Source organism: Aegilops tauschii, chromosome 2, assembly GCF_002575655.3.
Source record: "Aegilops tauschii subsp. strangulata cultivar AL8/78 chromosome 2, Aet v6.0, whole genome shotgun sequence".
NCBI lineage: Eukaryota > Viridiplantae > Streptophyta > Magnoliopsida > Poales > Poaceae > Aegilops > Aegilops tauschii.
This window is the reverse complement of record NC_053036.3, coordinates 44,295,530-44,312,921: the sequence shown is the minus strand read 5'-3', so window position 1 is coordinate 44,312,921 and position 17,392 is coordinate 44,295,530. Positions and strand designations below refer to the sequence as shown.

General features: G+C 49.1%; 1 pseudogene; it reads left to right on the top strand.

Annotated features, from left to right (window-relative positions):
* Positions 1-15,971: 15,971 nt before the first annotated feature.
* Positions 15,972-17,392, top strand: LOC109767639 (uncharacterized; annotated as a pseudogene).

The window sequence follows — 17,392 nt, the reverse complement described above, 5'->3', positions numbered from 1 at the left end:
TTGAAATCCTTGGGCGGGCGCACATTGCGCAACGCTGGGACAAGACATGGCACTCCCAAGGAACTAGAGGTAACTCCTGGTTCCACCGATGTGGTTGGACGAACCGGAGTAAGCTGACGGGCCTCCTGCTGCGCCGCTAACTTGGCCTCTCTGCGTGCCCGAGCCCGGTCCACCACCTCCTGAGCATCACCAGCACCACCCGCCGGGTTATGGCCACGGGGCGGATCACGGTTCCGCGCATTGCTTGATACTGTCGGTTCATCCATACGCCTGCTGTAACTCCGGCTTGGACGGGGAGTGGAATGAATCCGATCGCGACTATATGAATAAGCCTCCTGTTGAACCAAGGCTGTCTGAAGAAGCTCCTTAACCCAACGCGTCTCGACCGCTGCTGGAGAATCGCCTTCGATCGGGATGGCCGCCAGCCGTGAAGTGGCAGCGACAATGTTGTCCATTGGGTTAGAATAATGACCCGGTGGCGTGGGGACATGAGGTACCACAATGTTGTTCTGACGAGGCGGATCCACCAAACGTGGCTGAACCGGCGCCCCTGCTCCGGGTGCCTCTGCCCGGTTTACCACCGGCGGATTACTGGTCCCTGCTCCTGGGGTGTTAAAGAGATTTCTAGCGTCATAAGCCGGCGGCAGGCGAGATCGGTGCCTCCTCTTCAGGACTTCGTTCGACGCACTCTGATCCAGCATAATCCGGTAAGCTTGTGCATCCAAAGCGGCCTGCTCCGCGGCTATCCTGGTATCCTCAGCTGCTAAGTCGGCTTTTGCCTGGGTGATCTGATCTTTCACTTTCATGATTTCCGCATTGTGTGCATCCTGATCTGCCGGGTTAACCTCCGCCATCAGCGTTGCCAACACATCAAACAAATCAGATAGAACCTGAGCTGGCGGTCGCACAGGGCCTCCTGCCCCAGCCGCTGCCGCCGCTGCTGATCCGGAAATCATCGCCGCTGCGGTCGAAGAGTGGAGCGCTGGTTGCGTGCCGACCATGAAGATCGCCACCCGGTTTGGCAGATCAAAGGGGTCCGGAATACTGTCGCCATCGGAACAGCCCCCAATCTGGCCATCTTGTAACTGATATAACGACTCGGTCTCTCCAGTCGATGACTCGTCGCCGGAATAAACGACGGTCTCACCACCAGATTCCGATCTACCCTCAGATTCGCCTCCATGGATAACTCCCACGAAGGCACGCTTCATGACAGGCTTGACCTGGGCAGATCTCGCACGCTGAGCCGTTTCGACGAGGTCGGTGCAGATGTCCGGCTCAGGGCCCGATTCGCCGATCTTGCCAATGAAAACATGTATGCCACCAAAGGGGACCCGGTACCCGTACTCGATTGAGCCGGCCTCGGGGCCCCGGCATGCATCGTCGATGTAGAGCTTGCCGCGATGACTCTTGGTCATCCGGCCCACAACGTAACCCTTGAGCCCTTCAAAGTTTCCCTCCAAGGACTTGAAACCATCATGCGATAGCCCCACAGTGGGCGCCAACTGTCGTGGTTTTGTCACGGCAGATGTCCTAGAGAAAGGACTTAGTCGTGGAGCCATCGCTACGGGTTAGCTTAAAGGGGTTAAAGCGGACAAGGGACGCAAGAGAGTTTTATACTAGTTCGGCCCCTTACGATGAAGGTAAAAGCCTACGTCTAGTTGTGATGGAATTGATGGGGTTTCGATGACCAGGGAGCAAATACGCTTTGCCTGAGTCTCGAGTTGTTGTCTGTTGTCCTTGAACCGCCGCCGGGTCATCCCCTTATATACATGGGTTGACGCCCGTCGGTTTACAGACTCCGAGGCCGGCTCATAATCGTGTCCGGCTCGGTCTCAGCTACTTCTATCTTACAACACAAGTTACATCTCAATACCGGTTTGTGTCTACAGGCCTTAAACCGGCTTTGGGCCCTGGGCCTTCATAAAGCATCACCGTCTGTCTTCATGGGCTTCAGATATAGATGAACTACTTATGAAGTTAACTCGGCCTCTCCTGGCCGGTTTACGCCCAGTGGTAATATCCCCAACAGGACCCGCAAAAGCAGGGTCAGGCGGGAGTTCCTGAGAGTGAATCACGAGGACAGACGCGATGGCACCGAGGCCGGAGAAGCCATGGACGGGTATGGTATGTGGGAGTCGGTGAGGGTGCGAGACTTGACGGAGACAAGGACCGCAGAGTAGTCCACCCCGGTGTGGCAAACGGGGTCAATCTCGATGGGACAAGCGAAAGGGACAATGGAGTTGATGATAGTGGGAGTGAACCAATATTCCATCGGGAAGTCTTCGATGTTTTGGGCAGAGACCGTGCCAAGACGAAAGAGGAAACAATTTTCGGTGTCTTCATGGCGAACAAGATTGACTGTGTTGATGGGACATGAGAGTGGGTTGTTTAGGATGGAAATTTCTCTTTCATAGGCTGAGCCGAAGATAACTAGGCCCGCCCCATAGGACGAAGCTCTAATCATCATAGGAGGGTTTCCAGCCCCGGTCTGAAGCGCACGTCGGATACATGCTTGGGGAGAGGGATGTGGCAGGTTAACAATGGCATAAGCTAGGTTTTGGAAGTGCTCAATGGGGGTGTAAGGCATGAAGACGTTGGCAAAATCACGACGATGCCTAGGTGGGGAAGAGAGAGAAACAGACCCGGTCTCATCCGAATCGGTGGACTCGTCCCCCGATTCAAACTCGACCTCCTGAGAATCCTCTTCCTCATCTATGGTCTCGTCATCAACTTCAGCCGCCTCGGTCTGCTCCGGGAAGGAAAAGATGCGAGGTGGAGATGTGGTGGCATGGGGCGACTGCTGCTCCTCATCGGAGGAAGGGAGCTCAAGCGGGATGAAATCCGCCATGGTTCGTCCTTTCACATGTCATAGAGTGCCCCAAAAGATCCCTCACTCCCCTCCCGCGAGCACCCGGGGGGACCCTAGCCCGTTGCCTACCCTCCCTCCTCTGCCCTCCTCCCTTGTTGCCGCCCAGCGTAGCCGCATGCCGAAGCCCGGCCAGCAAACTCCTATCTCAGTGCGTCGATACCTGCGAGGAAGCGGAGCTCATCTCGATGTCCACGTCGCCTCTTTCCCTTCGACAGACTCAAGACCTTCTGTGCTAAGAGCATCTCCATCAGACCATTTAAAAACCGCGATCCATAAAAACACGTTTCAAAAGGTCCTTTAAACCGTTTTTACGGTGCGAAACTAGGCCCAAAAAAAGATACCGTATTACGAACTGTATCTGGAACGATACAGCACACAATCATCCCGCTCCGGCTGCACCGCGCCTTGACCATGCCCGCCCCGGTCGCCACCCGCCCCCGCCCGTCCAGCCCCAGCCACGCACGCCCCGTCCCCGCCGCGCTTCGTCCCGGCCATGCCCGCCCCGGCCACGCCCACCCGCCACGCTCCGCCCCGGCCATGCCTGCCCCAGTCGCGCCTCCCCCGCCCCGGCCGTGCCTCTCCCGCCCTTCTCCGGCGCCGCCTCGCCTTGATTCGGGCCGCCGGCGGCCTGCTGCACCCCGCCCGTGGCCGGCCTCGAGCTTAGCGATGAAGGTCGAGCCGACCACAATTTGGACCGATAGCGACAAATTCCGGCGTGCGGCGACCTTTTCCGATGTGCGGCGACGAATTCGGCGAGTTTCGGGTTGATTCGACTAGTTCCGCGGCGGCGCATCTGCCCCGATAAGTTTGACCGTTTACGGGTTGAACTGTATAGTGCCTTCCAAACTGTACCTTTGAGGTTCTCGCGGATGGGTTCTCGGTGCCTCTTAAAAAATTAAAGGGTCGATCGAATTTTACGGGATTTGCTAGGGACCGTTTTTTCGACCGAAACTGTAAATGCAAAAAAATATACGGGTTTTACCACTTTTAAGAGGTCTACTAGAGATGCTCTAACATTGTGAAGAAACTGACGCCCCCATTGCTGCCAGAGGTTCAGGCGTCAGAGAAGATACCTATAGCAAATTGAGCATGCAAATCGCAAACCCAGCACCCAGCCCATGATCAACGGTTCAACACACCATGCATGCACATGACCGATCGAGCAATAAGCTATAGAGAGATGACACGCACGAGTAAGTCCATCCAGTCTCCGTGGCGAGTGGAAGCGACGAGCGCCATGGCCATGAAAGCCAGCAGCGCGGCACCGGCGCGCAGCACGAGCCATGCTTGTATTGGTTTCATGATGAATCGGCGGTCAGGTCTCCACCGAGCTTCATCCAAATCGAACGTCCTTTACGAGCCGGGCAGACGGCCCGTGGGTCACCCCGTTTTATAGCACTGGGCTTTCCGTTTGGGCCATATAAAGGCACGTACGTAAGGTTTTGCTGTTGATATTGCATTGTAGTACCCCTAAAAAAATGATATTGCGATGTAGTACCCTTTTTTAGGACCACATCGCTTACGGAGAAGAGATGGTAGCTGTTTATATGCACGTTTCGTGACGGGGAGTTCACCAGGCGTCAAGCCTGGTAAGCTATCTCAAAAAACAACAACCAGCAGAATAATCGGTTATAGGCATGCAAGCAACCTCTCAGGGTCTGACGCCATGATTGTAGTACAACTTGCTATGCAAGCAGCTCTCATGCGTCTATGAGCCCTGATTGAAAAACTTGACATGCCAACACACCACTACGACATGGAGTGCCTGAGCTTTTTTTTTCGATTTCAGAAGATATACACGATTCATGAGATGTTTCAAGTTATTTGCCACCAAGTATAGGTTACAAAAAAATTGAACTGCAATATACTCGCTCTGTCCCAAAATGTAAAACGTTTTTTAGGCAATGGGTGTGTTTTCTTTTATTTGCCATCACGCAATGTGTGCATCTTGTTTACAAAGTAAATTATCTTTTAGTATAGGTAGTACATCTATTTGGCAAGGTAAGTTGAACAAAAAATGCAACGAATTTAGAACTAATCTTCGTGTTAAAAATGTTGACCATGGGCATAATAATTGTGCTCACTGTTCTCTAGGGACCTCACAACTTTTCCTACGATTTGCCATAGAGTATAGCTAACGACGAACAAAAATTATGTGATAATATTCTCAAGGACATCATAAAGAAAAACATATTGACACCATAAGCTTCCTGGTGAGAGAAGATTTGGAAATGACATGAAGATTTTAAAGGATTCATTAAAACTAATTTGGTATTAAGGTTTTGGCAACTACGAACTTCTAATGTTTGAAATAACGACGCCAATACACATCTGACATTCCTCCTGGGGTGTGTTAGGGGGGAGCAAGAGAACACGGTCATTCACTCGCAGATCCCCCCCCCCCCCCCCCCCCCGGGGCCCCTACTAGGCCTCTCGAGCACCAGCTTGCTGGAAAACAAAATCTAACAAGTCGGCGTTGAAAAACGTAGAATGAACTCTCGAGAAAAATTGCAACCAACCCCACCGCCACCCCTCCTCACGTTTACTTTGAGAGTAAGCAAGGCAAAAATGTCCAAAACCTATGCTATATACAAAGACATAGGTTTCACATGATATATACAAATACTTTTTGCCATGATATATGTAATTGTCAGGGATGTACAAATTAATTGCAATGATATGCACAAGTATATTGCCAAAAAAATCCATAGTAAAAATCACCATGAATAGTTAAAACCCACACATGGAAGAGGCCGCGGCATGCACATGCGGCATCTGGGCTTATGTATTGTAGACACACATCAGTGTTTGATGTACAACCTCAAAAAGTTTTAGCTCCTAATTCATCCTACACTAACAAAAACAAAAAGAGAAATCAGATTGAATAGTTTCAAAATACTGTTCACCCAAAGCTGTCACTATTCACATTTGAATGTCTTTTTTGATTCTTTAACTCTGCATAGATTTTTTAGCTGTTTTTTTCAGGGTTGCGGACACACCCCATAGATATGTTGTCAAATAATTTCAGAAATTTTTAAAATGTCTAAATATAATTTTTATAGTTGATCCTATACTAGCCTCCCCCGCCTGAGCTTTCGATGGTATAAGTTGGAGGTTTGATCTTAGTTACTTATGTATCATCCTAAAGTATTTTTTTAAAGGAAGGTTAAACTCCCGGCTTCTGCATCAATCGATGCATGCAACCATCTTTATTAATTATTCCACAAAGGTTTGACAAGAACATACATCAATCCACCCGAAGGCACCACTCACACCTACAAACTCGATAATATGGAGTGCTCTCACTCCCCATATCTAAAATCGGTATCGTCGTCGATCCATCCACATAATGCATCGGGACCAACAGCCGGTGGAGCCTACCTAATGCGCACACCACATGCACACGTTTTAAAAGCCACCACCATCATCGGACCACTAACCCGTCTTCAGGAGAGAGATCCGCATCATCCTTGCCAGTCTGAACATCCGTCGGCGCCACCACGGCGCCCAATGGCGCCACCGCCCTGAGCTCGTCCGTCCAGACGCGAAGACTCTGGAAGATCTGTCGTGCGTAGCACCTGCCAACCAGGCATGACTCAGCGTAGCACTTGTCGACCAGGCATGACTTTGACAGCTCCACCGATGCTCCGTGCAAGACGAAGCCGCTCCACCTCCCGCATCTGTCTTCTAGAGCTGCTCCACAAACAATGCTCCCGAGAGAGACGGTACCGTAGTACCGCCATCGTTCGATCTAGAAGACCAGATCCTAGGGTTTCCCCCGAAGCAGCACGAGTGGGTCGACAATAGTTACACGACGATGCCTTCATCCAGGTAATGACGCAAAACGCTGCCATCGCCCGCCAACGGCTTGGTTTTCACCGGCAACTATGTCTCCCCGACTCGTAGCTAGGACTAGATGACGAATCTCGAGATCCGACCACCCAGCCGCAGGCCGACCACCTCTGACGGAAGAGATGACCACGACCGTCGGCTGCACCAGCCAGAACAGATCTGACCGGAGGTGCCGCCGACACAACCACCAGGACCTCCACGTCGCCACCGCCGATCCCAAGGCAGCTGGCGCGCCGTCGCCCGAACAGGGCTGGCCGCCGCGCCCGCAACCCGCGCCGCCTCCAACGCCGCTGCGCCACAGCCATTGCCGTTGTGCCGATCGAAGAGGACACGCCTCCACACGGTTCGGGGCCCCGCACAACCCCAGAGCCGCGGGAAAGAGGCGATGTCCTCCGCCACCTCGGTCGGGCCCCGGGCTTAGACCGGCGGCACCCCCCTGCGACGATGGAGGGAGAGAAGAAGGTAGTGTGCGCCCCCGGCGACTGAGTTTAGGGCGCCGCCTTAGTCGCCCTAGTGGGGACGACGCGAGGGCTGCGGGGGATCACCAGTCCACAATCAATTTGCCAAATAAGTATGCTCAAATAAGAATCATTTATTGTTTGTTTTATCGATCTTTTTAGGAGAGTCAGTTGATGAGTAAAACACCAACTTTAGGCAATATTTCCTGCAGTAACGCACGGTTTATCATCTAGTTATTGCTGAGATGAAGGGCTTGTCGAAGAATAGGGTATTTAATCCTTTTAAGATTTCTCGTGAACAAAATTGAGTTAATTTCTTTTTTATTTTTATTTAGGAACTACTTGAATTTTTCAGTCTGGTTGCGAGGTCTTAATAGTGAGTATGAATCATAGTTCCATTTGATCCACTCTATCTATTTCGTGTTCCAGATACTAGAATAAATAATATCTGACGAATTAGAATCATCTTGATAGAGATAACATGCCCTTTCTATTTATTATCAATAGGATCAATTCTAACAAGTCACACACTCATATTCCAGAGATACCGAAACAAAAAAATCCGCGGTCTTGGATTTGCGAATATTTTTATAAATTATATGATCATTTTTTCAAAACTCATGAACATTTGTTAGAATTAGTTAACTTTTTTATGTCAAGATGTTTTTCTGGAACAGTTTTCTAAATTCATGAATTTTTTTTGTTTAATGAACTTTTTTTCTGATGATTGGTCATATTTTCTAATTCACGTACATTTTTTGAATCAATGATCTTTTTTCGTAATTGATTAGCATTTTCAATTTTCGTGAAAATTGTTTATGAAATTTATGAACATTTTTAATACTCGATTTTATTTCAAAATCATGAAATATTTTATGACTTCGTGATTTTTTTGGAAATCATGATCATTTTTTTATTTCGAAGAACTTTTTTGAGTTATAAGTTTTTTTGAATTCAAGAACAAATTTTCAAACTAATTCATATTATTTTAAATTTTAATTTTGTTTCAAAATCTCGACCATTATTTGAAATGCAGAACTGTTTTTAGACCCCGAGCAATATTGTACAGAAGAGAAAACAGAAAGAAAAAAAAAACAGGGGCGCCGCACTCCACTTATGGGCCGGCTAAAAGCACGCCGCGAAATAGGATCTCCCCATCGAGCCCAAATTAAACGTCCCAGTGTTGGGCTTTTCAATTGGGCCGTACCAGAGGTGCACAGCGCTAAAGAAACTACCGTTTTAGGGTGCTTTAGTGCCACCGCTGAATAAAAAAGTGGTTTAGTGCCACATTGCTTACGGAGAATCGACAGAAGCTGGTTATATGCACGGCTCGTGACCAGGTGTTCACCAGGCAGCAAGCCTGGTAAGCTGTGACAAAAACAGCATGGATAATTGGAGAGTGCCTAAGCTTTTTTTTCTTTCTTAAATATATTCCGAGTTCCGGAAGACGTATACATACAGGATTCAGATCAGTTTTTGAGGAGCGAAATTCGTGCAAATACAACCGAATTTCATGCAAACTCGACCGAATTTAATACAAATTAGATGCAAACGGTTACATTTGAAAATATTTTAACTAAAAAGTTAAAACTATGTTCATATACAGTCGCACGGAGCTACACTCCCACGACACAGATACACTACACCGGCGGATCCCTTCGTCACCAGACTACCGGGAGTCCCTGAGGCATATTCTTACCCCGTATCGACCCTATGTCTGGTTGCGCCGCTCATCGGAGTGTGGCGAAGAGGGTGCTTCAGCCGGAGGGGAAGGGTGCTTCCGTGGATGCCCAAGCCAGGGTGGTCTGAGGTAAAGTAGAAACCAGTCATGTCACCGGTTGTACAAGCCGGCGACGCGCCGGCAATGGCCTTCCTAGGACCCAAGCGGCAGCGGCCTCCCGTGTTCTACTTTCCCTCGAAGTTGCCAGCGGACGTGGACGCAGATGTGCTGGCCACCGACTCGTCGATCTCCTTCGCGCACCCGCCTTCTTTCTCTGTCTGCATGGCGCGGCTACACGCGCGCGGCGTCAGATGGCGCGGTCGTACGCACTGGAGGGGCGGTACGATGCGGCGTCGTCCATGGCCGTGCCGCTGTGCTCCACTCCTTGCCGGCCTGGAACTCGCCACTCCTCTGCGAGCTGGCTTGAAGCGGCGAGTTGCTGAACCACACGCCGGATTAGGGCGGCAAATTGCTCCGTCAGCCTAGGGGGGAGGTGGAGCAGCGAGCTGCCTCGCTCGTATCCGCCGGGCTCGGCGGGTCAGCATGCCGACTTTTATGCCAGAGAGCTGCTCTTCCTGCCCGTCGGATGCCATCGAAATAGTGAAGAAAATGGTGAAGGAGAAGATAGGGGGAGAGGCGGAGGGGTGTGCTTTTTGCCCGATGCCTACCATCGTTTAAATGGAGGGCGGACGGGAGGAGCTCGACTGACATTGCATTTAGTGTCAGCCCGCTCATGAACGGACGTGTGGCCGGAGTAGATTTCTCGGCTTCCACGCAGGGTTAATGGCGGTGTGTGAATGCGGTGAGGAGGCGTGCTCAACCGGGCGCGCAGCGGGCGGCGCCGTCGCTCGACACGCCGCTTTAGTGGCGGAGGCAGTGAGAGGTCGCGTCTGCCCTGAGCCTCTTTAATGCGGAGCGGCACGCTCTACAGCGGCATGAATGCAGGTATCGGGCGGGAGCGCGCGTGAGAGGGGGAGGGGTTTTTTGGTGGGCCAGGACGGTCAGAAGCGGGCTTGGGAGCGGTCCGGGCTCCCGCAAACCTCCCCTACTTTTGTCTTCGGTTTGCGGGAGAAATCGCATCCGGACCACTCCGCGGACCGATACAGGTTGGTGTTGGATGGTTTCTGTGGTTTGAACAGCCCGGTCCGAACTATTGCGGGAGGTTTACGGGTCCGCTTTAAAGATGCTGCTTACTTTACGGACTATTTGCCACACTGATAATAGCTAACAACGAACAAAAAGGAAATTATGATATTTTCAGGAATATCTTGATGAAAACATATTGACACCATAAGACTGTTGGTGCGAGAAGATTTAGAAAAGTCAACAATATTTTAAATGATATATTAACACTAATTAGCTTTTTTTTTTTGCGCCAACACTGAAAATCATGACACAAATTATGACAACATTTCCGGATACAAGAATGGATCACTTTATCTTGAAAGGGAAATCAAAATATTAAAGATTTTGCTACTCTAGTGAAATGAACTGGACGGTGTTTCAGCGCCACTCCACCCAATGGATAGCGACATCTGTCAATAATTCTATTTGTGAATACATGTGTCAAAGTATGATATGCCTTACCCGCAAAAAAAAAAAAAAAGTATGATATGCCTGTGGCTCTTTGGCTACGGTTCAATGAACATCACATATTTACCTTCTACTCCCTCCGTTCCTAAATACTTGTCTTTCTAGGCATTTTAAATGAATATCACATACGGATGTATGTAGACATATTTTAGAGTGTAGATTCACTCATTTTACTCCATATGTAGTCACTTGTTGAAATGCCTAGAAAGACAAGTATTTAGGAACGGAGGGAGTAGCTTTCTTCCTTGCTGCCGACTGCTAGAAGTAGGCTCTACTTATCACAGTAAAAATCTCCTGCAAATAAAGAAAAATCGTAGTAAAAATCAACGGAGATTGTAAGAGTGACGACAAACACACTTGCAAATTTGCAACATTAGGACATCTCCAACGTGGACCCTCAAACCGCACACGTCTGGATCGCACGGTCCAAGACGTGTTTTTTGCTATCCAACAAGGTCATATATCCGTCCGTTGGCCAGTGCAGATGTCATTTTTTCGACAAACCGGAGGGAGGAGGGGTTTGAAGGATTCCAGACCGCTGCCATCCACGCCTCTAATAAACTTGGCCCATCCAAAACACTCTCCCTCGCCCGTAGCAGTCAGCACTGCTCCAAAATGTCAGTGCCGCATTCATGCCTGCCCAAAGAGGACGCGACCTCTCTGGAGCCGGCATTGAAATGGCGCGCCGACCGACAGCGCCGCCCACTGCATGCGTCTTCTCTCCGCATTGAAGCGACATCCGCCCTCCCTGCCTTCCTCCATTAAACCGGCGCGTCAGCCGATAAACCTATTCCGACGCCCCAAGCAACATGGCATCTACCCGCTATTTAAACGTCACTACTACAAAAACAGCTATAGCCAATATGGACACTAATGGCGCACTGTACATGTGGTGCGCCATTACTAAATACTAATGGCGCACCATGTGTTGGTGCGCCATTAGTGTGAAAATACTAATGGCGCACCACATTCATGGTGCGCCATTAGTAAAAAGATTTTTTTTAATTTTTTCAAAACTACTAATGGCACACCGTGGGGTGGTGCGCCATTAGTAGTTCAACTAGTAATGGCGCACCATCCCACGGTGCGCCATTAGTAATTATGTTTCAAAATTTTTTTTCAAATTTTTCTTATTTTTATTTTTTAAACTACTACGCACCGTGGGACGGTGCGCCATTACTAGTTCAACTACTAATGGCGCACCACTTCCACGGTTTCAATTTTTTTTTTTGAAAAACTACTAATGGTGCACCATCCCCACGGGGCGCCATTAGTAACTTGGCCCATTCGACCGAATGCACCCCCCCCCCCCCGGACCGCCTTTTCAGTTTAAAAAAAAATAAAAGAAAATGATGGAAATGTCAAAAAAATAAAATAAAACAAGTTTCTCATGTGATGTGTGGTCTAGTTGTTGGGAAATTAACAAATATGAATTTCGACTTTATTTGCAAAATCTCTCTGGAATTTCTTAAGATGGGCATAACTTTTGCATACGAACTCGGATGAAAAAGTTTTTTATATGAAAAATCATCTACTCGAAAAGTTACATCCGAATTTAACCGGGGGAACCCCGTTAAACATTTTCAAAATCCTCAAAAACCTAACAGAAAAAAAAGATACGGGGCTTTCAAGATCTAGAGGCAAAAAAATTCAAACTTACTAGTGGCGCACCGATTGCTAGGTGCGCCACTAGTAACAGAAAAATATATTGGTTTTGAATTTTTTTTGGATTTTTTTTTCAAAAAATGATTCGTAATATGACAGGGAAGTTTGAAATATTTTTCAAAATTTCATCATACTCATGAATATGAACAAAGTCCTAGACATCAACAAGGTTTAATAGGATTGATATGATAGATATATCAACAAGTGGCTGTTAAGTGAGGTGGTGCTGGAGTTGGATAGAACCGCAAAGTTAAGCGTGCTTGGGCTGGAGTAGTGTGAGGATGAGTGACCTTTCGGGAAGTTTGACCACTTAGTGTGATTTGACTTGAGATTAAGCCATAGTGATACGAGATTAAGAAAAAAACGAAAAAAATTGGAAATTTTTTTTGAAAAAAATATTTCTAAAAACATTCACTCAACTGACTTTTTAAAAATATTTTGACAATTTTGACCTGTGTATGAAATCATTTCACAAAATGAACTCTTTTTAAAAAAAATTCACTCAACTGACTTTTTTGGGTGGCGCCCGACACGAAGGCGCCACACTATACTGTGCAACGCCTGACTGACAGGCACTACACGACTGACCAGCATCGCATCCCGGACTGTCAAAAAATTAATAAGTCAATGTGCAGCGCCTAAAAGCTAGGCGCCATACTATACAGTGTAGCGGCTAGCCTCTAGGCGTTGCACTGTACAGTTGCCGCTACCTGTAGGATGCAGCGCATGCAGCAAAGCACTGTACAGTTGCCGCTACCTGTAGGATGCAGCGCATGCAGCAAACACAGGGCTACATGCCTCTCTACCTACATACTGCCTAACTGCTAGCACTAGTAGTAGTACTCCAACGAGACAAGAAAGCTGCTAATCCATCCATCCAATCCGACGCGGCTGTGAGAGTAAAGAGAGGGCTGCTGCGCGTGTATCCGTTCCAGCCTATCTGAAAAGACGTGATACCCAACTGCTGCATGCGATGCATGGGAGTAAAATGCATCTTTGATCCTTAAATTTTTTTTTAAAAAAAAAATATTTCTGTAAAAATATTTGAAAAAAATGTGTTACTAATGGCGCACTTCTATGTGGTGCGCCATTACTAAGTCAGATAGTAATAGCGCACCGCTACTATCTGGTGCGTCATTAGTAAAAATTACTAGTGGCGTGATGCTAGTGGCGCACCAGTAGTGCGCCATTAGTAGGCAAAACTGGTGCGCCACCGGTAGGCCTTTTTCTAGTAGTGCGTGGTCAGGCTCTGGGCAAAAGCTGCACCACACCTCCGCTCTCCATCTGCTCTATGCACCAAATCCGCCATGGTCTCGAGCTCTGAAGCCCCATGAGACGACATCACCGGCGAGCAAAAGAAGGAGCTCTCCGGTATTGCTGCCGGATGGCTGCCCGTCGAGCTAGCGGGATACATGCTGGCTCTCCAGCGAGCTCTTCGGATGGCTGCGACGCTGACAAGCCAACGGAGGATAAGCCGACGCCACCCCCACCACTGGTTCAGGGCGGCATCACCATGGGCGAGGCGCGAGAGGACGACAAGGGCACCATGATGGACAAGCAGTGGCACACAGAGGAGCAAATTGATGGCACACTCATCATGGTGGACGTGGACGTGCATGAGCAACAGGCTTTGCTCCTGTCCTACTGGCTGACGCAAGTTTACGACGGCATGGACGACGCTGCTAGCTCCATGTTAGTTGTGCCCTGCTGCCATGATGACGAAGTCGGCACGTCCGTGGGCGCCACTGGCAGCGCGGATGAATAGACCAAAGGAGGCCACCGTCGCTTGGGTCTCAAAAAGGCCACCACCACCGCTGCGCCAGGCCTCACAGCCGGCGACTTGCCCAGTTTGCGAAGGCGTAGTCCAGCGTCATTGTCTTCCACCGTTCTAAAACCAATTGCTGATCCGGGCTTCACAGAGGCGGATGTTATTCTTCCCCTCCCGTCGAAGCATATTCTCAAGCACTCATGGCGTTCTGATGCGCTTGCTGCCGGACATAGATATGGGGTGGGAAACAGGCGCCAAGCTGGCCGGTCATAGACTAGGTTAGAATAGGCTAGCCGCTATATTTTAGTTCAAATATGTCTGAAACGTAAATGTTTTCGTTCGGTTTAGATGCAAATTATCCGGGTTGCTTGCAATTCGTCTGTGCTTTGAAATGTATGTACTACGGTTGGATGGCCCCACATCAGTATGCACCCCCCCCCCCCGCGCGCATTCATGGACGGATGAGCGTCCGAGATGCTCTTACCTAGGGTTGTGTAAATCTTTTTTTGCATGAAAATTTATGACCTATTCATCTTCAATTATGAAAGTACAACGAACATCAGAAATAATAAAAAATTACATCCAGATCCATAAACCACCCAGTGACAACTACAAGCACTTAAGCGAGCCCAAAGCGCGTTGTTGTCATTGTCTCTTCCTCGCCAGAGCCGAGCAATAGTTGTTGTAGTCGACGGCTAGGAAGTTGTCGTGCTAAGGCCCCATAGGATCAGTGCACCAGACTAGCACCCGCCACCATTGAAGAATAGATCGGAAGGATTCAACCTGAAGACACACGAAAGCAGACGAACTATGACTAGATCCGAGCAAATCCACCAAGGATAGATCCGCCGCAGACACACCTCCACATGCCCACCGATGATGCAAGACGCTCCACCGGGACGGGGACTAGGTGGGGAGAACATTATTCCATCTTCAGAGAGACGTCGTCGTTTCGCCTTTCTGAGTAGGACACAAACCCTAACAAAATACGAAGGAATATCTAACGGAGCCCTCCCGCCAGTAAGGACCGGGATCCACCGTGCCACCGTAGCCCTAAGGCCAGAAGACGAGACGGACCGACGGCGGTGCCGGCAGGAGGCAGTGGAACCCATCAAGGGTTGTGTACATCTCTGTCCATATTCTTGTCCAAGTAAAAAAAGAAACACATTAAGAAGAATATATTGAGAGAATTCCTTATTTAACGTTGCCTTAAATATTTTTCCCTATTTGACATCAGAAAATGTTTTCTTCCCTATGTAACACCGACTTTAAATTTTATGCCGTTTATGACACTTTCGTCTATTTTAAGCCTTAACGTTGTAAAACGACACAGGAAAAGACCATTTTGCCTCTTATGTGGTATGTGACCAAAATTTTATTAGATGCTAATAATCAGAAAAATACATCTCCAGCCAGTTTCGTTTGCTCTATGCGGCTACGCAGCTGACCCCTGTAGACCAAACAATGATGAAACAATAAAGAGAAATCAACAGGCTCGTCGTTGGGCCTGTGGCTATCAAATAGCGTTTCGGTGCGTGGAGTTGTGCTAGTGCTATGGTCAGAATCGATCAAGTCGATTGGGTTGTCTAGTTAGCTTAGCTAGGTACAAGTACTACCAATCGGGGGTGTTGCTTTTACCCTATACTTTTGAAATTTTAAATTATTTTCAAAACAAACTAACCAATAGTTATTTATAAATTATAATACCAGATCTTTTTAGAGGAAACTACAATACCACAACACCACATTTTGCCTTGTCCTTTTGTATTTAGCCTCGTAGAACTACATTTTGTCTTGGAAGTGCAGAATAGGAAGAGAGAGGAGAAACTGCAGGAATAAGAAAGACGCACTGGGGAAGACTCGCGCGCGCGTGTCAATTTTGGCAAAAGTAAACAAGTCCTTTCACTTTTCACCATAGTTTTCAGTGGGAACTACTCTGAGCAATGCATATGCTCTAGTTTGCCAAAATGTTGTTCGGGAGAGGGATGTACAAGCAGCCACATAGCTCTTATCTTTACATATATAATCTCTCCAACTCACGCCGCTTGCTGTCCCACGCAGCCGTGAATTTAAGCTAGATGGTCGGTTCATATTACATGGAGTATTTAACCAAAAACTATCACATTTCATGAAAAACGTGTCCAGAAACTACCACTTTACGAATTTGTGCCGAAAACTATCACTTTTTTTTGGTAATTTGTGACTAAAAACTACCATGTCGAGAAAGTGCCCGATTCGCCTCTTCTAAACACCTTTCTGACAGGATGGACCCACAAGTCAGGTTGACCGTTAACTTTGACCGTTATTACAAATGGGGCCCACACGTCAACCCTCTTCTTCCTCCTCTCTCCCTCTCTTTGGCATTTATACAAACACCTCGGGTGCACCACCCGCCGACGTGCGGGCGTGCAGCCTGCTCCCATCGGTCGATGCTTCCAATGGCCAGGCAACAAGAAAGAGCACATAGCTTTGATGATCGCGAGGAGCTTCGCATCGAAAAGAACAAGCCGACAACAACACCGAGGAGCCATGGCAAGACCCTCCCTACCTCTGCTATATGTACCCTCGCATGCCTCGCCGAGCAAAGCTCTCCACCTGACCGATCCATCCATCTCCTCCCCAGCTACACATCAACCATGGCCCGTCGTGGCGGCGGCGGCGGTAGCAGCAGCGACGGCGGAAGCTGCACGCCGACGGCGTCTCTGGCCAGGTACATCCCGCGGACACTCCGTGGCCGGAAGAAGCAGCAACTGCAACGGCACGGCCAGCCGTACCTCATGGGGGGCAGCGGCGGGCGCCCGACGGGTACGCGGCGTCGGTGGAGCTCAGCGCGAGCGCCGGCTCCACGTGGCCGGCCGACTCGGTGGTGCGGGTGGTGCTCTGGAGCGGCATCGTGGAGGTGTACGCGGGCGTGGTGCTCGCCTGCGCCGTCGTCGGCAACCACCCGCCGGGCCTCTGCCTCGCACACCCGGACGTCTTCCGCAACCCGCACGGCGCCACCGTGCGTCCGCTCGAGCCGCTCTTCCCGGGCCAGAAGGTGCTGCTGCTGCCCGAGACCACAGTGCGCCGGCTCCAGCGCGACATCCCCGAGGGCTCCGTCGGGGCCAACCCCGACCACGACAATCGCGAGGACGAGGAGGCGGCAGTGGTCGGCGGCGGAGGTGGCTTGCAGGTGCACACGAGGTGTTTGTAGAAATGCCAAAGAGAGAGAGGAGGAAGAAGAGGGTTGATGTGTGGGCCCCATTTGTAATAACGGTCAAAGTTAACGATCAACCTGACTTGTGGGCCCATCCTGTCAGAATGGCGTTTAGAAGAGGCGATTCGAGCACTTTCCCGACATGGTAGTTTTTAGTCATAGATTAGTAAAAAAAATGATAGTTTTCGGCACAAATTCATAAAGTGGTAGTTTCTGGACATGTTTACATGAAATGTGGTAGTTTTTGGTTAAATACTCTATTACATAA